Source organism: Mustela nigripes, chromosome 7, assembly GCF_022355385.1.
Source record: "Mustela nigripes isolate SB6536 chromosome 7, MUSNIG.SB6536, whole genome shotgun sequence".
Classification (NCBI taxonomy): Eukaryota; Metazoa; Chordata; class Mammalia; order Carnivora; family Mustelidae; genus Mustela; species Mustela nigripes.
This window is the reverse complement of record NC_081563.1, coordinates 122,009,023-122,032,844: the sequence shown is the minus strand read 5'-3', so window position 1 is coordinate 122,032,844 and position 23,822 is coordinate 122,009,023. Positions and strand designations below refer to the sequence as shown.

General features: G+C 45.4%; 1 long non-coding RNA gene across 2 annotated transcripts in view; it reads left to right on the top strand.

Annotated features, from left to right (window-relative positions):
* LOC132022757 (uncharacterized) overlaps positions 1–23,822 on the top strand; it is an 85,644-nt gene that overhangs the window by 43,528 nt on the left and 18,294 nt on the right. For both annotated transcript variants that reach the window (XR_009405695.1, XR_009405696.1), the window contains exon 3: positions 21,999–22,060. This is a non-coding gene — a long non-coding RNA (uncharacterized LOC132022757). The remainder of the gene's footprint in view (positions 1–21,998; positions 22,061–23,822) is intronic.

Here is a 23,822-nt window from a genome sequence, read left to right as displayed (position 1 = left end):
GGCCTCTTGCTAACAGCCAGAACTGTCTTTCTACACATTTGAGTGAGTTGCCTTGGAATCAGATCCTTTAGCCCCAATCAAATTTTCAAATGACTGCAGCCCATGTCAACATCTTGACTACAACCTCATAAGAAATTCAGAGGCAAAAACATGCAGTTAAACCACTTGAAAATTCCTGACTTAAAGAAACCATGATGGATAATACAAGCTTATTGTTTTAGGCCACAAAGTTTTTGAGGTTGTTTTTTAAGTAGAAATAGACGGTTGATACATCTCATCAACATAATTTCCCATTTTGTTTTCTGTCTTCTGTCTGCACTTGTCTGTGAGTTCCGTGAAGACAGGGACTGTTTTTTTTTCACACTTGTATCCACAGCACTTAACAAGGATCCTGGCACATGGCAGAGGACCATGCAGTAATTGGTAAGTGAAGGATTGTGGGGGTGGGTGATCCACAAGGGGTTTCAGAGGTCAGCACTGAGCTGGGCCCCCGACTTACCTTCCAGCATAGGCTCAGAAAGGGTGAGGGCCTCCCTGGAGGAACATGCCATTTTCCACACTCTGCTCACTTCCGCTTCATCCACGTGGCTTGAGAAGTCAGAGCGGAATGGCTTGAACAAAATCCCTTCTCTCTAGAAGTTTCCAGGAACCATAAGGTAGAGGCAGGAAGCAGATATTTTGCTGACTTGAAAAAGCTGTGACGGGCTGTGTCCAGATGATAGGGGGCTCATCAATTCCAGTTAGCGGCTCCCCTCCTGGCTTGGGAGATTGTTCTTGCCTCATCTCCCAGACTATTAATGCCAGCTCTTCCTAGCACACGCAGCCAGGCCGAGCTCTGGGCTGGGGACCGTCGCTTCCTGCAGGGCTCATGGCCATGAAATATTCAGTGCTAGAGACTTCTCCTCTCATATTTCTTCATATTCAGAGTGGCCACTCAATTGATATGTAAATAAAGTGCACCAGCACTGAGCTTGTCCCACACTGCATTATTTAAGCCGCAAAACAATGCATCATCCGTCATGGGGCCCATTGGCGGGACCCTGCTGGGCGCCGGGCAATAAAGCCCGCAAGAGCCTCATCAGAAGCAGCGGGTGGCCTAGTGGAAGTTCATTTATGCATGAAATATTCAGCCAGCAACAGTGCCAGCCTTAAACATCAGTAATTGGGGGGTTTCTATTGCTCCTAACTAGTGCCTCTAAATTATTGCAAAAGACTGGCCAATTTTCAAATTACATATATTTGTCATGCTCTTGTACCTTTCCTGAACTAACTGAAATGGCCCCTGTGTTGTGGCTGCTTGCATACTCACCATGGCGAGCCAAGCCCAGTGGGGCTGGGATTCTCCACAGAGTAGAACGAGTAGAGGCTCCATCAGCCCAACAAGCCCTAGGCTGCCTGCCAACCTCACTCTCCTAATTGCTGGCCATGCCCTTCACTCAGGGCTCCAAAGTGGGGCCTTCTTCATGACTAGGCCAGCTGTTTGAGGCCCAAATACTCTCCAGGGCTCTCCTAGGACGGGCTGGGTCTGATATCCAGCCCTTGTGGGGACTTGCCTAGCTCTATGAGGTCAATCTGTCATTCAGCATTTATCAAGCACCTTCTCTGTCCTGGACCTGTGTGAAATGCTGGGGATACAACTATGGCTAAAAGACAGGCTACCCCTGCCTTTAAGGAACTCACAAATTCAGTAGCTCACAATTCCATTTAGATTACTGAGTAATCCTTGCGTACCATCTAGGTTGGCTTTCCTGGAGGTGGACCCTGACACTGGAATGTGAATGCAGACAGTTCATCAGAGGTGATCCCAGCAAACAATGGTGGGAGTGGGAACGGGCCACAGGGAGGGGAAGGAAGTAAGGACAGGAAGTGTTCATGAGCCCGACAACTGGGGTTCAGTGTCACAGGGACCTCTGAGAGATAGCGAACATACGACCTGAGTTATTCTACCTAAGGTGTGAGGGGGTATTTATCCAAAAACTCCTATAGTCCCTTCGAGGGACATTTCAGAGAGGTGCCCCTGCCTATAGAATGGGAGGGGTGCAGGTAGGTAAAGGCAATTTGCTTGGCATCCTTGCCAGTGTCACACCTGGGAGCTGCCAGCTTCTTATAACCATCTGGGAATGGAGGGTCTCATTTCTCCCTCTGAATTCTGGCACAACTCCTATGTGTGCAGGGACAGAAGTGTGGGGTGGTCCCTGGGGAGGGCCCACACCAACCTGCCCAGGGGGCTGCTGATCTTTTGGAAAACATGGCTTTGCCTCTTAGTTGAATGGCTACCTGCATTGGCCAAAGGAGGAAGGAAGGAGGAGGGAAGGGGCACTAATCATGTCATGACCATTTCCAGATAATTTCTAATTGTCTCAAGAATGCCTTTTCACTTGGCTGATATCTCTTACCCTTCAGGTCTTACTAAAGTGCCACCTCTTCAGAGAAGCCTTCCCTGATCACCTATCCAAGTAGATCTCTGTTCTTGTATTCTTTGACCTAGTCTGCCATTATTTCATCCATAATCTATGAATCATGGTAAGTTACTTATCTGCTGCTAGCTTGCCGTCAGTCTCCTCCCACAAGGTGGTAAATTCCAGGAGGGACTGACCACATCTTCTCAATTTACTCTTTTACTTCCATTGATTCACCTGGCATCTGGCTCACAAATGCTCAGCGTCAGAAAATGCTATTGAGTGAGTGAATGAGGAGATGAAAGCTGGGATATGGGTATTATGAGTCTTCTTGTTACAGATAGGGAAAAGGAGGCCAGGAGAATCTGAAGGAATTGTCCAAGTGGTCGAGTCTGGGCTGGAACCAGGGCTTGATCCCTAACGCCCTCCAGCAATAACTTCCTTTCCAGCCCTTTCCCATGCCAATTTTCATCATTACACCTTATCAAACTGTACCTGGGGAACCTTGAGGTCAGATTCAGCTTTGAGATTCACACAAGAGACGATTCCAAGCACTGAATTGTTCATGCACCGGGCAGGTAGGAAAGAGCGGGTTGAAATTATGTCCTCCTGGTATCCCAGCCTGGCAAGCACAGGGTGGGACTGGCCTATCAGTCAGCTCTGCCTCTGGGCTTTGCAGGGCCATGATGTTGGGTGTAGAGTCCCAAGGTTCATCTACTAGAGCAATTTAAGATCCTGAGGAGAAGAAAATATTAAAATATCTAAGAAACCCTTCAGGGCCAAGACCCTTTTCTGATAATTTCCTCAAAGACATTTCCCATTCCAGTAATAACCCTTTCTTTGTTGCCCTCTGCAGTGGGCTGGGATTTTGTTGTTCTTGTTGTTGTTCCTTTTTTGAAAAAAGGAAGCAGACAAATCTCTCTTATATTAGGTGATTTTTAAAAACTGTTAAGATTTAAAAATAATCTCAGATTTATAGGACAAGTTACAAAAATAATTCATGTAATTGTTGTATAAACTTTACCTAAATTTTCACAAACTAAATGTTTTACCACATTTATTTTTATCATTGTGTGTGTGTGTGTGTGTGTGTGTGTGTGTGTGTGTATGCATATAACATTTTCTCCTGAACTGTTTGATAGTAAGTTTGGACATAACGTCCCTTTGCTATTAACACATCGGTGCGTATTTCCTAAAAACCAGGAAATTCTCGTGTGACCATAATCACAGTAGAATTTTCAAAATCAGGAAATCAGCATTCATAGAGTATTATTATCTAACTGAAAACCTTCTCCAAATCTTACCAATTGTCCAATTATGTGGATAAAGTGCCCTTGGATGAAAAACACTGCTGGGTCTGGGTCTGGGGTTAAGAAGACCAGGTTCCAATCCTGGCTCTTTTCCTTTTCAGGGGTCTGGGGACCTTGGATAAATAATATATTCCACCCAAGCTTTGTTTTTTCCCTCGAATGGTAATGATAATGGGACCTTCTTCATAATGTTGTTTCAGAATTAAATGAGATCTATATTGAAAGGACTTAACCCTGCATCTGGCAGCCAATATCCACACAACTGTAGCTCTTGCAAGTAATCAATTAACAGCATAAGAATGCCTTTTTTAAAAAAAAGTTAATCTCCATACTCAACGTGGGGCTTGAACTCATGACCCCAAGATCAAGAGTCACATGCTCCAATGACTGAGCTGGCCAAGTGTCCCAGGGGTGCCTTGTTGCCAAGTGCCATTTGCAGTGAGGGCATTTAACCCTGCTTCTGCCTTCTCCAGGTTTGGGATAGTGAATAAGGCCCCTGGCTTTACCTTGGATCCATCCTGACTCATCTGCTCCCTCTGCCTGTGGGCACATCCCTTTGTTTCTTCTCTCACTTTGGCTATGGTCGCAGTGGGGGTACATGACCCAAATTTTGTTTTAAGTCCTTATGGATCTCTTAGCTCCGTTGTCTCAGGCCCTTCTCCACAACCTGGGGGAGTCTCCCTATTCCCTGCCCAGGTGCATCCTGGAAATGTGGGAAAGAGTACTTTCTGGGGGTCAGGCCTCAGCACTTGGTGAATACCAAATTTCCTGTCTGAGAGACATTCTGATGATTCCCCAGAGAGTCCGCCGTGGGAATGAGCTTCATTTGCCCCCACTGGTGATCAGCTCAGCCAAACGCACCACGTATCGGCTCTCCATCCTTCTATGGCTCACTCTTCTCCTTCCTCATTTCAGGGGTTAACATCTATGCATAATACCTACACCTGAGTTCTTGCTTTAAGTTCTGCTTTGTGGGGGTTCGGGGAGGGGGTTGTGACTCAAACTAAGGCAATAGGCCATCAGCACTTTGGAAAAATGTCTGCTATGTCCTTTGTTTTTCAACCACTTCTCCTAGGAGCCAGCTTCCAGCCCCAGGCTTATTGAATCTGCCCCTCAGATTCTGCTTCCTTCTGTTTTACCTCATCCCGGAATTTCCTGTTGTCAGAGAGAAATGCCTCACCCCGGGTGAGACCAGACCTTTGGATGTCACTTCGGAATACCACTAGACTCCACCCTCTCCTCTAACTTCGGCCACTGCCCTAGCTCAGACCTCATCATCTCCCACGAGGAGGTGCCCCAGCCACCTCCTGCCTTGAACTTCTCCCCTTCAATCTATTTTGTACAAGGCTTCTCGTCATGCAATTCTGTTTTTCTATTTCTAAACTGCTGAAAGCACTTTTTCACCTATAGGATGAAGCCTCATACTGCAACCTGGCACACAGATTCCTGGTCAAGGTCTTCAGCCCTTCCTGCATCTTTGCCAGATTTCTGTCTTCCAGGACTCCCAAGTCCCCGCAGTTCCCAAACACACCAGCCTGACTCATGTTCTGTGCCTCTATGCACTGTTCCCTCCACTAGGGAAGTATATCTACTCCAGTGGGCCCAGAAAATTCTTTTTGATTGACCCTCAGCTTGACAGGCACCACTGCCCCTTAGAAGCTCCTGACCATGTCCTCCCTTGCTTCTTTCCTAGGGTAACATTTATTGCTCTGAACTGAAACTGTGTCTTCATTTGCCTAAACTGGAGTTCCTTAAGGGCAGGCCTGTTTTTTTTTTCCCATTGCATCTCTCAAACCTAGCACAGTGCTTGGCTCAGATGAGCACCTGGGAAATGTTTCTGGGATGAATTCAAATGACAGTCTTTTGGATCCAGCTCAAAGATCTGGACTCCTTTTATTCAAATCTACATGCTTGAGTTTTATGCTCATTGGTTTGCTAAGAGGTCTAGGGGCTGGAGGGACCTTATAGAGAGAACGGGAAACTCAGTCACATTGGTCTGATTTGGACAGAACCATTAGTTGTAATTTTCCGCCTCCCCTATTTTCCCAATGTTCACATTTGCTCCCTTTTTGACTGTCCTGGTCCCAATCATGGACGTCTGCTTCTCCTTGATTCTTGAGCTTCCCAAATAAACTTCCCATTAGTGCTTTCCTGATGCAAATGTCGAACGGTCCTATGTGGATGCTATTAAAATAATGAATGCAGAAGGGTATAGATGAACAAGGCTGGGAATCGATCTTGGACCCCTGATGAGATCATTAAGAACTAGGGGGAAGGAGTGGAAGCATCACTCTCACAGGTTGAGATTTCAGCAGTGCCTCTTCCCCCCCTCCATCAACTCCTTTCCCCCTTCCCATCTCCCCTTTGATTTATGAGCTGGAAGCCTACCCCTCCCCCATCCATTACCCTCAATGCAGTGCTAACTCACCATAGAAAATCTATTTGAGTCAAATGGACTTTTTATCTTTGCCTGGGAATTAATGCATTTTGTAAAAGATATTTTAATCATGCTTTCCTTATGGCAAGAATTTTTGCATAAAAATATCTGCCTCAAAGACTCAGGCAGGTGCCATGTAGAAGATGTATTTTGGCTCCTTGATAGGGAGCACATAGCAAGGAGTCTAGACTGGTCTTGCCTGAGGACTAGACATTGTGGGGGGAAGAAGAGCTACATGGAGGTGGTTTTGACTGGGTGATGGTGAGGGACATGGAGAACTCTTAGGGCAATTGCCTCTCTTATTTGTCAGTATATCCTTTTTGGAATCAAGTTCTCATATTCTTATGAAAATAAAGATTTTAATTGTGGTGATTTGATTCAATTCAAAAGAGGTTGAGGAGAGAGCATAATGTGAAGACAAGAGCTGTACCTTCAGGTCCAAATCCCAGCAGTACTACTTTCTAAATGTATAGGGATGGCTCCTTGAGCTAAAGAAAAATTAGTTACTACTTCCGTGATAAATGAGGATTGAGTGAAAAAATATGCACAAGCTTTCACAGCTCATATCTGGCACACAGTAAGTCCCCAGTAAACGCTAGCTTTTTTTTACTCCTTTCTTTCCTTATGTGAAGCTAGAGACATTGAGTCAAGTTTTAATATGGGCAGCTCATAGCAGCCAGGCACATGGTGGGTACTCTGTAAACACATATTGAGTGAATGAATAACTTACCTTTTGAATCACTGACAAACTCTTTTCTCTCTCTGGCTTATGGAGATAAAAATTCCGCCAAACAGATCTTTCCAGGTGGGATATAGATCTGCTATTTTCCCTGCAACCTGCTTGGATTTTATTTTTCTATCCTATTTATTTATTTTTTTCTATACCATTCATTTATTATTATTTATTATTCTATTTATTATGTCAGCTTATTTAAATTCTTTTATCAGCTGATATTTTCTTTTTTTATTTACTTGTTTGCTCATTGTCTGACTCTCATCCTGGATTATAAGCTTCATGATGGCCCATATCTTTCTCACGACCCATTGTATCCCTAGGACTTGGCACATACTAGGTACTAAATAAAATATTTGTTGAATATATTCATAAATAAGTAAGTGAAATAGATAAAATTGCCTTTTTTTTGGTTGATCTCTGCTTGATTGTATAAGTGCCAGGAAAGCAATACCAGGTCAGTCCATTTCAAGGATAGCTTGTACAAAGGACTTAAAACTGTAGCCATAGGAGTGGCAGTGGCTGTGGGGGACACTAGTGAACAGACGTGCCCAACAGTCCTGTGTAAGATCTCTGAGTGTTGCAAAACAATTGCCCTCCTTGTCTCTATTGATCTAGGAAGAGAGGAGGGTGATTTGGATTGCAAAGACCAGCCTCTAACTGGGAGTGGTAGAAGGGGAGGGGAGGACCCCTGGTAGCCAGGTAGGAGAGGGTGTTGCCGAGGTCTTCTTGAGACCATACGGATGACACGCCAGCTTGGAGAGAATGGGAGAGAAGACATGCTTCTTCCCCATAAGCCCCTGCTTTGATGGTCAAAGGAAAGAAGCATATATTGCTTGACTTCCCCTCCCTCTGCCCATTGGTGCTGGTGGAAGGAGTGGCTGCCAAGGCTAAGATGAGGCATGGCAGGGAGCCCATTTGCAGATGGGCACAACTTCCGGAATTCCAAAGGTTTGTGCCAGAGGTTCTTGTTGTCTCCCAGGGGCTCAGGTTCTCATGGCTGATAGGCTCAAGGGTGAAATATCAGCTGTCTGACTTAATCCCTCTGCTGTGAATTGTTTTGGAGAATGGCTCTGTCCTGGAGAAAAAGGGCTGCAGGAAGAGTGAATGGGGTACATTCACTTATTCGTCCATTCAACCACTCGATTTTATTAATTCACTCAATGAATTTTTTGAGCGCTTCCTATGTGTGAGCTATTATGTCAGGTTAAGGAATTCAGGAATGTAAAAGACATTCACAGTATCTGTCAATGTGAAGCTTATGGTCTAATGGAGGAAGACCACTTAGAAGATAAAACACTAATAAACACACAATCACAGTTGTGATCTTCTAGGAAGGGAAACTCATCAGTATCAGTTCTCAATTGTCAGCTAAAGCCATCCCCATACATGGTGCCTTAAAACAAGCATCCATGTAACTCATGGATGTCATGTAGGTCAGCCCTGTAGGCTGAGCTCAGGCTGGTTGTTCTTCTGGTTGTGACTCAGTCACTTGTATACCTGGCTGTGGGTTGCCTGTGGGTTGGCTGATCTGGATGGCTTTAGCTTGGATAACTGAGGGCAGCCCATTTCTGTCCAGTTGTCTCATTGCCAGCCAGCCCAGGCCTTTTCTCCCGGTGAAGGCGGGTGAGCAAGAGGATGAGTGAGCATACACAATGCTTCCTGGAGGCCTTGGCTCTCTTCCAGCACACTGCCACTTCCACTTCATTCTCTTGGCCAAAGCAAGTCCCAAGGCCAGGCTAGATTGTAAGGGTGGGGAAATAGACTTTACCTCTTTAGTGAGAGAGACTACAAAGTCATAGGTGAAGGCTGTGGATGAAGGGAGAGGGGAGGTGGGGCATGGAGGTGAAGGCATGGGGGCACGGATGCAGTCATTCTCTTGCAGCCTACCTTGCCCGTGTAGAGGAGAACACTTGATATAAGCCTATGGGAGGCCCCTCTGAGGGTGTGACATGTCAGCTAAGCTCTGTGGGTTAAGTACGAGTGATCCAAGTCAAGAGAGCATGTGCTCTCTGAGCTCTGGGGTGGGAGTGAACTTGATAGAATCGGGAAGCTAGACACAGGGTGGCATGGCTGGAACATGGTGAGAGAGCCTTTGGGATGACATGAGGTCAAAGAAGAAGGCAGAGGCCAGCTCAAGCTTGTTCTGGGGCTGCCCTGCCAGGGACAGAGGGTTTCTTTGAAACTATACTCATAATAGTCAATCACAAGAGCTCTAATTTATTGAGCATGGACTATGAGCTATGGTAGTTGGATGGATGACAAGACACTGTCCTTGTCCTTGAAAGACTCAAAGAAAAGTGGGGAGTGACTGGTCACGGAGCAAGTGACCATGCGTGTTGGGCGTGTGATGAATGGAAGTGCAAAGCTCAGTCACCCATGAAGGGGTCCTGTTGAAGGAGCCGCCTCCTTGCTGGGTGGGGGCCAGGGGAGGGGTGCTGGGCCAGGAAGATGAATGGGGGCTTCAGGTATTGAAGAGGCAGAAGATGAATGGAGGCTTCAGGTGTTGAAGAGGCAGAACACTTTCTTTACTTTTCCTTCTGAACAAATAATAAACGAACAGCTCGATTTCTTTTCCCCTTAAAGAAAATAACTAATAGACATCCTCATGTGGTTTTATTTAGTAATGATTTTCTGACCCAAATTTTATTTTCTGAGTGGAGTGAGGGGTCCGGGTGGTAGATATGTGTGTGAGAAGCAGCCCGAGGGTCAGTGTGGCTGAGTGTAGTGGGGTGTCTGTGCAGGAGTAGGGGCTTAAAAGAGAGCAGGTCAGGTCTGTGGAGGATGTTTACTGGTGGGGGGTTTGGGCTTTCGACTGGGTCTGGGGTTGGCTCAGGATGGAGTTTGGGTTTTGGGAAAGACCACTCTGGTGGGGCGTGCGTGTATGTGTGGAGGTGTGTGGGGCTGGGTAGGCAGAGTTGCTGCAGGAATCCAGCATGTGTGGGAAAGAACCAGGCAGCAGCATTGGTGTGAGGGGTGTAAGTCAGGGAGCGGGAGATGGAAGGTCATGCGGACCCTGAGGGAGCCACTGAGGAGGTGGTATCTGGCCAGTGGGAGGGGTTCATGGAGGCTGAAGGGGCTCCTGGGTGGGGTTCTCTGGAGAAATGGAAGTGGGCAGAACCCTTCTTACTCCAGACCTCTCCTCTCTGGCCTCAGCCTCAGAGAGCTGAAGATCCTGACTGCTCTGTGATGGTGTGGGAGAGAGGTGGAGGAGGCTGGAGCACCAGCGTGGCCAGCATGGAGTGGAGTGGCACTATGAGAGCAACCCCAAGGAGGGTCCTTTCCTGCACAGTGTCAGGGAGAGAGAGAGACTGGAGGAGGTCAGTGGACCTGGGTTCAAATCCCACTTTATTCAAATGCTATGGGGAGAGGTCAATGGGATGATTAGCACAGAGTTAGGCTGGTGGAGGCTGTCCAGAAATCCCAGCACAGCTGCTGATCCACGGCTGCGGGGATGTCTTCAACATGGAAAGCCAGGTGGCTGTTGCCTTCTGAGTTGTGTAATAAAGACAGGAGGGATGGGTGACAAGGGCAGATGGTGGTCTTCAGGGTCATGTGACTTGGTGGTACTCAGCCTTATTGGGGTTGGCCTGGAAGGAGGCCTGGCCTTTGGAGGGAGGTTTGTCCATCCTGAATGCCACTCTCCCATTCTCTACAGAACTGCCATCCGTCAGGGGCTCAGGCTGTCAGGCAGGCCACTGAGGGGGCCTGCGGGCGAGGGACGCTTCCCCTGACGGGGAGTCCTTCACTGTCAGCAACTTCGCCTCAGCGGGTTAATAAAGCCATCTATCACCCTTCTCCACGCCAGGTATCTCAATGCCTACTCAATACCACCCTGGGGGGGGGGGCGCGGGATCCTGCAACAGGGAGGCTCACCTGGCACCAGGGCGCTGGGACCGGGAGAACCTGCTGCAGCCCAGATGTGAGCCCAGTCCCGGTTCTCCCTCTCCTGGGGGGTTTAGGCCCCTCTGAGATCAGCCAGCTCACGAGTTGTGAGGCTGTGGGCTGACAAACGGCAATGAGACACCCTGGCAGTGGTCACACTGAGGTTCTTCTTTGCCCTCTTACTGCTTGCAGAGGACAAATCCTGGGGTGGGAACAGGTGTCCAGTCCCCAGAGCTGCCCACAGCACTCAGCCCCACACATCTGTCCCCAACATAGGGTCAGGGATGGGTGGGCTTCTTGGGAGCGCCAGTGGGTACACAGGTCTGGCTGTTTAGCAGAAGACACTTGAGGGACACCGGGGGTGCTTTGATGTCTGTGGGAGCCGAAAAAGTTTGGACTTGTGCAGGAGAGGTGAGGGAACTTGGGTTGATGAGCTTTGATCCAATGACAGGCTCTTATTTGCTGAGAACTTATGATGTGTACTTGACTTGCATTGTACCAGGGACCAGGGGCAATTCTCATCGCCGTTATGCAGATGGCAACAGAAGGCCAGAGGAGTGAGTTGTGTGTGGTCACTCAACCAGAAAGCCCAGAGCTGGAATTGGAACCCAGTTCCAATTCACCTGAGTTGGGAGCCTTGCTCCTAACTGCAACACGTTGGGGCTTCAGGGTGAGGTCATTTCACAGAGCTAAAATCCCCCCAATAACTCTTTGAACCAGTGTTATCCCCTTCTGTACCCCCTGCCCCCACTGCTGTTTTGATCCCTCCTGAGAAGAAAGCTCAGAGAGGGATGTGAGCAGTGCAGGGTCACACAGCCAGGAAGCTCAGAGCTGGGATCCCACCCAGGGCTGCATGACTCTAAACCAGTGAGCCCCCCCCCCCCGCCCCATCAGACCAGTGTATTTGCAAATGTTTACAGCCACAGATTCTTCTCTAGCTAAAAAAAAGAGAAATTAGATGTGGGATCCAGATAGGAAGAGCAGATGAAAGAGAGGGCCATTCTGGCTCAGTTGGAGCCTGTTCGTTACCTGCTACTGCCGTGTAACAAATCATTCCAAAGCTTGGTGGCTTAAAACACCACAATTGTTTATTATCTTTCAGTTTTTGTGGGTCAGGAATTCAGATGGGGCACAGTGGGGATGGACTGCTTCTGCTCCATGGTATCTGTTGGAAGTCTTGCAGGCTGGGGCATGGGTCATTCTCTCTCTCTCACATGTCTGGCAGTTGGTGCAGGCTTTAGGCTGGGGGGCTCGGGTCCTCCCTGTGCAGTGTCTCTGTGCGAACTACTTGGGCTTCCTCACAACGTGGAGATTGGGCTCAAATAGCAGGTACCCACAGGGAATGAGGCAGGCAGAGACTATGTTGCTTTTTATGGCCTGGCTCAGAAAGTCATGCAGCCTCTCTCCTGTCAGGTTCAAGGGGAGGAGAAGAACATGTGGGACTGGAAATACTGCTGGGGCTATTTTTGGAAAATACCATCTGTCCCAGGGCCTGAACCGGGAGCTGGGTGACCCCCTTCTTCCCTCCATAGCTCTTGAGTAACCTATAGGTCCAAAGAATAATGGAAGAACTGTCTTACAACTGTTGGCTTGACACACAGGTGGCATTTGGAAGACCAGTCAATGTATTAAGCTGCAGTCAAACCACAGCTTTCCTTTTCTAAATGACCTGGTCTCTGTCAAAGTGGGATTTAGCCTCATCACTAAGCTTTCTGGGCAGGTTCCCTCTGCATTTGTTCATGATGAAGAGGGGACACTGAGTCACAGCTGTCAGGGGACTCTCTGTGCTCAGATGGAAGAGACCCATATGCAGCAAATCATCTTGGGCAACATACCAGAGAACTTACAGAGGCCAAGTTAACCCTCATGAGCCGGAAGGAACACATGGACATTCCTGGGAGCCACAGGGAAGCTGAGGACACCCTCCTGTGGTTGGCTCCTCCTTGACTTCTGGCCCTCCTGATTTTCCTCTATGTGACCCCAAGGACTTTTCTAGTGTTCCCTGTTTTGCCGTGGGATAGGGGCTTCTGCTTCACCTGCTCCCTCTCCCCCTCTGGTAGTGCCCCCTCCAGACCAAGCCTAAACCAGCCCCTGTCTCTGATTCCCCAACCTGGGTCCTCCTGGCTGGATCTGTCCACCTCCTGTTCACTGACTTTTTGACCAGCAGCTGTATTAGTTGAGATAATTCTGTCAACGCACGTCTTTTGTACCCAGAACATGCCTGGTAAATTTGTTAAAGAATACCCCAGGCTAACACATCATTACACTCCCAAACTCATCTATCTTTACTTCGGATTAATTCTTTTTTCCCTCTCTCTTCACCTCCTCCATAAATCCTGGTGCACTTAATTAATTTCAGTTCCACTGTAAGGTCCATAATACAGAATTGTTCAAGCAAACACAAAATTAATTATTCTATTTACAGCCTTCTCATTGAGAGGAGCATTTCATCTTTCATAATTACATTTTGGAACATCCAATTATGAATTCAGGCGCCTGCTGCTTTGCATATGGGGACGGTCCCCTAGTGTCCTCGAGGTAGGGGACTTGGGCTGGTTGCCTCTTGTGCCTCCCACCACTGACCCAGGTACTGCTGGTTCAGTCATTGAAGGACCTTTCTAGGAGACACTGAAGCAGGGGCAGAATGGCAAGGTCTGGAAGGGAGTTGTGTCAAGAGATGGTGGTGAAGGGAAGGAGGAGGAAGGGTGGGGGATGTGCCAGTTTAATTGAGATCTCATCATATGAGCGAGAGACTTTGAATGGGAGGAAACACACCTCTTCATCTTGCCAGGTTGGCAGGGAAGATTCTCTGCTTTTCTGCAAGTCAGTGAGCCAGAAATGCAAGGCAATCTCATATCTGGCCTTTGTCTGGCTCTCAGGCATGAACCCTGGAGGCTTGGCTTCCCTCCTTCTCTCTGCCCTTGGCCAGAGGACCACTTGGTGGCATGAATCTCACCAAGCCACCAGGCTCTTGGGCAGGACACCTCCAGTAGAGTAGGTAAGAGAGCCACTCTCTCTACTCCCCAGGGGCTGTTCTCTGCCTCTCAAAGTTTATGTATGGACCAGGAGTGCCTCTCACATGGGATTGGAAGTCCCTCTGTTCAGGTCCCTGCTCTGGGCACAAAAGAGCTCCCACCAGAGTGCAGCCACTTGGCCACACCACTGTGCTTGGCCCATTGGAGTTTTAAGATACTGCCAGAGCCCTGTTTGAAAGCCTTAAAAATTATTGGTTTCCATCTGACCTATATTTAGATGAAATGAAGCATATCTGTTTAAAAACAAGTCCAACTATTTCTTTAAAAATTTATTAAAATTAAGACCCACTTTTTGGAGTGGATATGTTGTGCTGGTTCTCACCAACAGAGAAAATGGGGCTTCACTTTAGAATAAGTAGACATGTTTTTCTTCTCGGGAAGAAAAAAATCTATTGAGTTTCTGCTAAATGCTAGGCATCGTGCTATGCGCTGCACTGGGTACTTTGTATCTGTTCCTTATTTAACCCCCCACTGCCACACTATGGCTTTCAGGGGTGAATTCCTGACACATGGAGCCTCTTCTTGGACATGTGTATGCAGGGAGCTGTGAAGAGACTTCAGTCCCTGGCATGTGCATGCTGTGAAATCTCAGGAAAATGATTGGCACCATGAAGGTGATAAGGTGTGGTGTCAGAACTGACTGTGGACTCACATTGCTTGTCTGAAGCCTCGCTCCTGGTATGCTCTAACTTCTTAGGCAACTTACTTCTCTGTGTCTCCATTTCCTCCTGTGCTAAATTGGGATCATACTACCTGTGTCACTGGGCTGCTGTGAAGTTTCCATGAGACTACATGGAAAACCCTGGCTTCTCTCAGGAAGTCACTCACCAAGAGGCCATGTCTCAGCTTCTCCACCTGTGGAATAAGTAACTTTGGGGTAGAAGATGACAGTTATGCCCTTTGGAAATGAATGTACTGTCACAGTTCACAAGTGTCAGTGCCTGGGGCATGCTAGGACTTTTGGGGTAAGGACAGGAATTAACATGGGATGTGAGGGACCCTGAGTTTGTGCACCCTCCATTTATAATTCAATCTTGTTGCTCCTTGATTAAACCCCTCTGATAGTTTCCCAGTTCATTTAGAATAAAAACATCCCCTTTCTGGTAGCTCGTAAAGGTCCTGTCTGCTTATTCTCCAAACTTACCTACTTTCCACTTTCTTCTTCACTCTCTATGTACCAGTCACACACCTCTTCCTGGAATTTCCAATGTCTTTCCCACCCCAGGGCCTTTGCACTAGCCGTTCTAGCCCCTGCCACACACTTTCTTCCTCTGCTCTTAGCATGACTGGCTCTGTTCAAGTATAATCTCTTCAAAGAAACTTCTCTGATCATGCTTCTTATAAAGTAGTCCTTAGCCTGATGCTCCTCACCACATCTCTGATTAATTGCCTTCATAGCTCTTAACACTAACTGAAAGATCTTGCTTGTTTTCCTGTTTATTGTCTGTCTCCAAATCTCTAGAATATAAAGATGCATGAGAGCAGGAGTCATGCCTGTCTTGTTCTACTCTGTATTGCATGTTTCATGGTAGGTGCACAATAAATATTTCTGAAGTGAACACTTTAACTTCATCCCCAGTGTGACTAGAAGGAACCTGGAAAAACAAAAGACTTTGTTAGCTGTAGAGAAAATGGGCAAGGCTTAATTTTTCCTTTTAATCAGTTTTCTGATCTTGAGGAAGCTTCCTCCACCCTAATAGACCCTCAAGATGGGGGAGAGCCACTGATTTATCTCATAAGTGATTTTTTTTTTTTTCTGGATGTGCCCATACCGAATAATTACTTGCTTTTGTGGGCTGAGAATGTCTTTCTGCTGTTCCACCTGATAGGTTTGTTTTGTTTGTTAATTAGCTATTAATTGCAAGGGCTCCTGGGGGCTGGGGGTGGAGGAGAGGCCCCAGAAGTGGACCAGGGGGTGTGGGGCAAGTGAGGACCCCAGACTGGAATGAGAATGACCTCACTGGGTCCTGGGCTAATTTATTTCAAATGTTGTCATGTCCAGATAGTCAGTGAGTTCCTGAGATGATGAGTGATTTTGTTAATTGAGTCCCATAAACACTACAGCTTAATTTCCAACAGTGGGGCTGCAGCTGGTGGGTGGGAGCTGCCGGCAGCTGCAACAGAGGCTGTCCTTGAAGGAATAGGCCCTGGGGGTGGGGAGGCTGGGAGGGTAGGGAGGGTGTTCAAGGGCATGAACCTCACCATGGGGGTGTACTTTCCTCCCCCCCACCCCCATTGCTGCTCATTATTTCATGGGAATGCCTCAGTTTGGCAAAAAGATAACACCCATAAGTCACTCAAAGGGGATTTTAGGGCAAGCACCCCACAAAGGCCCATCCTTGTCTTTCATCTTCCTTTACTTGGCTTCCTCCAAGACCTCATTTCTATCATCCCTTCCATTTCTGAGGCTACAGTGTGTCTCCAGAGCATTCTACATGTTGCCTTCACCTACATCTCTCCAGACCCTCCAGCAGCCCTGCTCCATCCTGGCAGGCCCTGACAACCATCTTGTGGGTCTCCTTGCTGCCACTTTTGGCCCTGCAGTTCTTCCTCCTAATGGTAGCCTTCATGATCTTCCAAAATGTACACCTGACCATGTCATTTCCCTGCTTAAATTCTCCTGTGGCTTTCAACTTCTTTAGATAAAGGTAAAAGTGTTTAGCCCCATGGTCCCTCTTCTTCTGACTCTATTGCACATCTGGGGACTAATTTCTTTCTTCTTTATTTCAGTGTTTGGACCCAATCAGATTTCTTTAATTACAAAAAAAAAATGAGACCTTTGAACAAGATGCCCTTCTACCTGGAACACTTTCTATGCTCCCCATCACCTCTCTCCACCTTTGCTTGGCCCACAGCTCATCCCAGCCTCAGAAGCCCCTTCATCATTTTGGAGCAGCTTCTCTGGCCCCTGCAGTCATTGTAGGCCCCTGCGGGTGACTGAGAGCATGCAGACATGACTGCATTTGCACACTTACACTGTGTGTGGTGACATATTGATTGCCAGACTCCTCTTTGGGGGCATGGGGCCATGACTCTCTGGGGCAGTACTCAGTACTCCCAGCACCCAGCATAGTGCTGGCCAACCCATGTGTGTTGAATTGCATGAATTCAAAATGGAATTGCTAGGAGGGACAGAAGTCAGTGGGGTGCATCGGTGGTGTGTGGTTGGTTCCATGGAGGCTACAAAGATGGGTTTCCAAGATTCTGGCAATGACATGGTCAGGTGTACCATTAAAAGGTGGTTATATTCCTGGGTCTGAAGTTTGTTTGGGTTCAATCCTGGTTCTATAATGACCTTTATGTCATTGGAAGGCTCAATGAAACTCCTTATGCCTCTGTTTCCTCATTTGCAAAACGGGTCTAATAATAGTACCTGTCTTATAGGGTTTCTGTAGGATTACATGAGGCGATATGCTAAAAATCTTAGCTTATCATCATTATTGCCAATATCCTACACTCCAAAATCATCATCACTATTTTCCTCTTCCCCTTCCTTCCTTCCTCCTCTTCTTCTCTTTTTTCATTTATCCCAACTGGATAAGGAAAAAGAAAGAAAACTGGTATTTATGGAGAACATCTTGTATGCTAGATAATTTCATATATGTTTTCTCATTTGATCTTTTTCCACATAGAAACTTATATTCTCAATATCTTTCTGTCTCTGTCTCCCTTTCTGTATATGTATATATACAGGGTTCCCTGAACCCAAGAACACACAAATACACAGGCAAGTGGCCAAGCCGTGCTATGAATCCCAGTCTCTCTTGCCCCAAAGCCTGGTTGACAGAGGGGGAAATGAACTATTGTGTCATACTCCTGGGTTGGATTTCCTGTTTTCTGAATCTTATCTTCCTCTTTCTTGGCTTACATACCCATTTTGGTGGAGTACTTTCTTTTGTCTAAACAACTAAAGACTTCTCATGTCTGAAAATATCTCAAAATATCCTTATTTTATTCTCACACTTGAATATTTGGCTGAGAGTACATTTTTGTTTATTTGTGTGTTTAGAATATTTTCCTTCATAATTTTGAAGCCAGTCTTTGGCAATCAGGTTCCAAAATAGCCCACGATAATTCTTATCTCTTGGTATTCATGTATAGTCCCTTCACACATTTAATAGAAATGATCTGTGTAGCCAATAATTATGGCCATAATGATATGTGGCTTCTGCCTTGCTCTCTTAGGATTACTCTTTCTGGGGGAAGTGCGCTGCTGTGTAATGAGGAGCAGCCTTTTGGAGATGTTCACGTGACAGAAACTGACACCACCCACCAATAGCCAATGCAACTTGTGAGCCATGTGACTGAGGCATCTTAGAAGTGGGTCCTCCAGCCCCAGTCAGACCTTCAGATGGCTGCAATACTGGCCAGCATTTTGACTATAACCTCATGAGAGACCCTGAACCGGAACCACCCAGCTAATCCACTCCTGAATTCTTGATTTACAGAAACCATGTGATATAAATGTTTACTATTGTTTGAAGCTGCCAAATTTTATGCACAATAGATAATTAAGACACACTATTCCATCATCTTCTGGTTGTTGGGACATTGGAAACATTTCTAGTTTCTGATCCTTTATTTAACCTGTTTTGTTTTTTTCTCTCAGGAAACTTAGAGGATCTTCTCTTTGTATTCAAAGCCTTGACATTTTCTAACATTTCACTATAATGTGCCTGGTATGAGACTATTTTCATCCTTTTTCTGAACCCTTTCAGTGGAAATTCATATTCTTCAGTTCTCAGAAATTCTCGTAAATAATTTTGATAACTTTCTTCCTTTATTTTCTCTGCTCTCTCTTTCTGGAATTCTCATAATTTATATTCTTTAATTTTCTCTTCTTTTCTGTCCTATTTTCCAATTTATGTTTTTGCTCTATTTTCTGGGGAACACCCTCCTTTTATATTCTTAGTCTTCTGAATGTTTTTATTTAAAATATACTGCATTTTAAATTTTCTTTTTTTTTTTTTCATTTTAAATTTCTAAGGCTCCCTTTTTAACCGTTTGGAATATTCCTTTTTATATTTTTCTACATTTGTTTGAGATAATCTCTTTTCTAATTTCTCTTAAGATACTATGTATATAATACATTTTACAATATGATATATAATATGTACATATATTTTTATAACAGCCTTATTGAGATTTAATTCACATACCAAACAATTGGCCCATTTAAAATGTACAATTCAATGGTTTTTAATATAATCACAGAGTTGTGCAATCATCAGCACAATCAATCAATTTTCATCACCCCTGAAAGGAACTCTGTTTCCTTTACTTACCACTCCACAAACCTCTCATCCATACCCAGACCTAGGCAATCACTAATCTATTTTTGTCTCTATATTTGTCTATTCTGGATACTTTATATAAATAATATATATTTATGTTTATATTAAAAATATATTACATTAAAACACATTAAAATATATACATTTAAATGTATACATTACATTAAATATAAATATAAATACATAAAATATATACATTGAAACTTTAAAAAATATACATACATTAAAATATATGTATGTATACATATATATGTGTGTATATATTTTGTGTATACATATACATACATATATGTACATATGCACACATATATATGTATGCACAAAATATATACACACATATATATGTATACATACATATATTTTAATGTATGTGTATATATGTATATACACACATATATATGTATACATACATATACATATACATACATAATATGTGTATATATATATATATATTTTTTTTTTTTTTGGATAGCATAATTTCTGCTTTCTTCTACTTGTTTCTTGACCTGCATTTATTTGCTTTGATCTCTATCTTCCATGTCAGGGGACTTTCTCAGATGTCTGTTGACTATTGGTGGTCTATTCTCACTGAAGAAGGGGACACTAACCAGCTGATTGGACACTTCAGGTGTGTGAGTGGGCCTTGGTGACTCCAAGCTTTCCCACTGGATGGTCTGTAACTTATTTGGTAGAGCAATCTCAGAAGTCATCATTTTAAGCAATCTCTTTTTGGGATGGCTAGATTCCTAGAGAAGATCCTTTCAGTCTCCTTCCTACCTGGAAGCAAAGCTTTGGTGGTCAATGTTCTGAGAGCCAAGTGGGAGAACAGCATGGGGAAACCTCAATATCCCAAGTGTGTAAGTTCCCTTGATTCTCCTAATTTCGGTCAGGAACCTGGCTCTTAATCGTGCCTGACATCTTTATTCTAGAGTTCTTTTGTTTTATAATCTCTGGAAAAAAACTATCCACTCATCTGCTGAGATAGGACAAAAACAATGGCTTCTCTGTGAAGGAGTACAAAGAAGATCTAGGACTCTGTTTCTTAAAAATACTTTCAATCAATTTTATTTATATTTATTCAACAAACATTTATACAATGACTACTGTGTTCCAGACACTTTTAAATTTTAAAATTTTTATTGTGGTAAGAAAACTTGACAATGGGATCTACTCTCTTAACAGATTTTTAAGTGTACAGTACAGTATGTTATCTCAACATTTGCCTATGGTCAGGTCAGTCCCATCACATACCTCCCCTGTTCCTCAAACTTCTGGCTTTCAGCTCTGGGTAGCTTAGTGTTATTGGAGTGAAGAGTGCAAGGAATAGGAGAGAGATACTGTGGACTGGACCCAACCTGACTATAGGCACAGTGTTTTACACTGGATCTCTAAAGCTTACTCATCTTACATAAACGAAATTTTATACTCATTGATTAGCAACTCCTCATTCCCCTTCCACCTCCAGTCCCTGGTAACTCTAGTTCTATTCTTTGCTTCATTGAATTTCACTATTTTAGATACCTCATATACATGGAATCGCACAGAATTTGTCCTTCAGCGACTGGCTTATTTTACTTAGTATAACGTTCTTAAGGTTAATCCTTGTTGTCACATATTGCAAGATTTACTTCTCTCTCTCTCTCTCTCTTTTAAAAGATTTTATTTATTTATTTGACAGACAGAGATCACAAATAGGCAGAGAGGCAGGCAGAGGGGGGGGGGAAGCATGTGGGGCTCGATCCCAGGACTCTGGGATCATGACCTGAGCTGAAAGCAGAGGCTTTAACCTACTGAGCCACCCAGGTGCCCCTTTCCTTCTCTTTTTAAGGCTGAATAATATTTCATTATATATCTATCCTACATCTTCTTTATGCATTCATCTGTTGACAGACATTTAGATTGTTTCTGTATCTTGGCTGCTATGAGCACTATTGCAGTGAACATGGGATGCTACTATCTCTTTGAGATCCTGCTTTCAATTCTTTTGGATGAATACCAAGAAGCAGGATCTCTGGATCATATTGTAGCTCTGTGTTTAATTCTTTGAGGCACCTCCATACCATTGCCCTTGGCCCCACCATTTTGCATTCCTGGCCAGGTGTTCTCGAAGCTTTTTACAGAATCTCCTTTTAGTGAAAAAAAGTTTTCACTCCCCACATATAGTGGTACTTGATGCCTTCAGTCCCTAAATCTTTCAGAAATTCCAAGGAGCATCAGGTTGGTTCTGAGTTTTGCCCACTGTTGGCTTAGGATCCAGTTTTCTTGGGTATGTTCACTTTGGGTCCTTCAAGAAGTGGACATCAAGATGAGATTAAAGATGCAAGAGAGTTTTCAGGGAAGACATCCACGAGGGAAATGGCGAGGAAACTGGAGGAGGCTGGGAGACCTGTCAAGTCATGATGCATGTTTAATCACTTGTGGGGAGAGGGGAGAAAGGAAGGAAGGATGGGTAGCAAAACAGCAGTCGAATGATGTGCAGTGCCAAGAAAATTTCAGCAAAGCCACTGGGGGCAGTTCTTGAGGCTAAATAAACTGTCAGAGGAGTCTCATGTCTTGCAGGAATACCCCTGACTTAGTATCTCTTCTGTACTCTGCCAACAGCTGGGAGTGAGTGTGGTGACTGATTCAGAGCCTAGTAGCTGGGGCAGTTGATCAGCTATCCTGAAGCTGGAGAAAAACACTTTCCCAGGGCTGCCGAGTCCCAGCAGCTGTGCTCATTCTGGCCCCACCTCTCAGGGAAACAAAACAGAGGGATTTTCTTGAAAGGCAGAACCCACAAGGACAGAGAGAATAGGAAAGGCAATAGCAATAAAGTTGTGGAAGCTGGATGTGTGTTTTTAATCTGTCATAATTTTACCCAGAAATCCTTCAAGGTAATTTATTCCCATTCCTTGTTCTCTCATAGGTGCAGTCAAGACTACACATGTTCCCCTGAGTACTGCCTTGGCTGCTTTCTCCCAATAGTTAGTAAGTAATTTTTTTTTTTAAAGTTTTTGACAAATATAGTTAACTGTTGACAGTGCCATGTAAGCCTATATAACCCAATGCTTTTACACTTGATGGTGTTGTCTGAATGTCATCTTCCTGGCAAGGGCTCTAGTACTTTTGTGCAGAATGGCCAACTGGAAACAGTGTCACTTCTGTTCAGCTCAATGACTACCTGCAGTGTCCTACCAAGTGCCTGTCCTGTGTGAGAACTGGGAATATAGAACAAAGCAGAAGTATGTTCTTGATTATAATCACCTAGTACAATAAGTGCTATGAGCAGGTGGCATAGGGCACTATTGCAGAGAAATTGGTGGGCACCTGACTTGGCTTCTGAGGTTCATGGAAGACTTGGAAGAGATGGTTGAGTCTTCAAGGACAAGTGGGAATAGTTTGGGAGGTTTAGGGAAGGGTATTTCTTTTCTTATTATTTATTTATTTTTTTGTTAAAGATTTTATTTATTTATTTGACACAGAGAGGGAGGTGATCACAAGTAGGCATAGAGTCAGGCAGAGAGAAATAGGGGGAAGCAGGCTCCCTGCTGAGCAGAGAGCCCGATACGGGACTCGATCCCAGGACCCTGAGACCACAACCCGAGCCGAAGGCAGAGGCTTAACCCACTGAGCCACCCAGGCGCCTGGGAAGGATATTTCAAACAAAGGGAACAAGTGTAGAGGCATGGTGTGAGGTGTCAGAGTGCATTCTGGAAGCTGGGAACTCCAGGTCATTTGGTATTATTGGAACACAGAGGGCAAGGGGTAGGGGAGAGATGTGGTGGGCCTTACCCTAAGGCTTGTCCTGAAGGCCATGCCTATCTAGCCATTTCTGGTAGTTTGGGCAGCTCCCAGAGGCTGTCACTATTCCTCTCCCAGGACCCCATGTCTTTCCAGGCATCTTGTAAGTGCTCTGGGTGCAGAACTTGGCTAACCGTGAACATCTCCCCATGATGGTGCTGTCCTAACATTTCATCCTGTTTGAGGAAGCCTGGGCCATCTTGCTCTTCCTCCCTCCCTAACTTGTGAGCCCAGAAATACTAGCCCCTTACAGGCATCACCTCTATGAGAGGCTTCGCATTTAAGCCTCTAAATTGTTCTCCACACTCACCTTGCAGGAAGCAGGAGGCTGGGACCCCCTGCAGACCCCAGACTCTGCAGCTTGGCTTTGGAGGGAGAATATTTGCTCAGATTTTCCCAAGTACCCCAGGAGTTACCTGCTTCCAAGAGGGGTGTTGTGAAGAGAGGTGTGATGGGGGTCAGACAGATCTGGTGCTAATCCCGGCTGAGGCGCTCACCTGCTGGGTGACCGTGGGCAAATTCCTTCTTTAGTGTGCAAGCATTGCCTAATGCCCCTCTCCATGCAGAGCTCTATGCTGGGTCCTGGGAAAACAAGACAACGGAGGGAAGACAGACAGACAGACAAACAAGGGGAGGACTGAGTTAACCTCATGAGAGAAAGACTCAAACCCTCACATTACTTGAGAAGGTGAATGTTATTGTGACTCTGCCTCCCGATGGAGAATTGAGGCTTGAAAAGATCACAGGGCTCATCCAAAGTATCTGTAACTCCGTTCTCTCCTACATCACCCGCGGTCTTCAGAGTCTGCCCAGTAATGTCACAGCAGCAGCCGCAGCAGCTGCCGCAGCAGGAAGAGTCCGCAGACCTGCCCTTCCTTCATCCCCCATATGGAAGGATTGCAATTGGCGGTTTGCCCACAGGAATGGGGAATGCCTTAGGTCTTCTGAT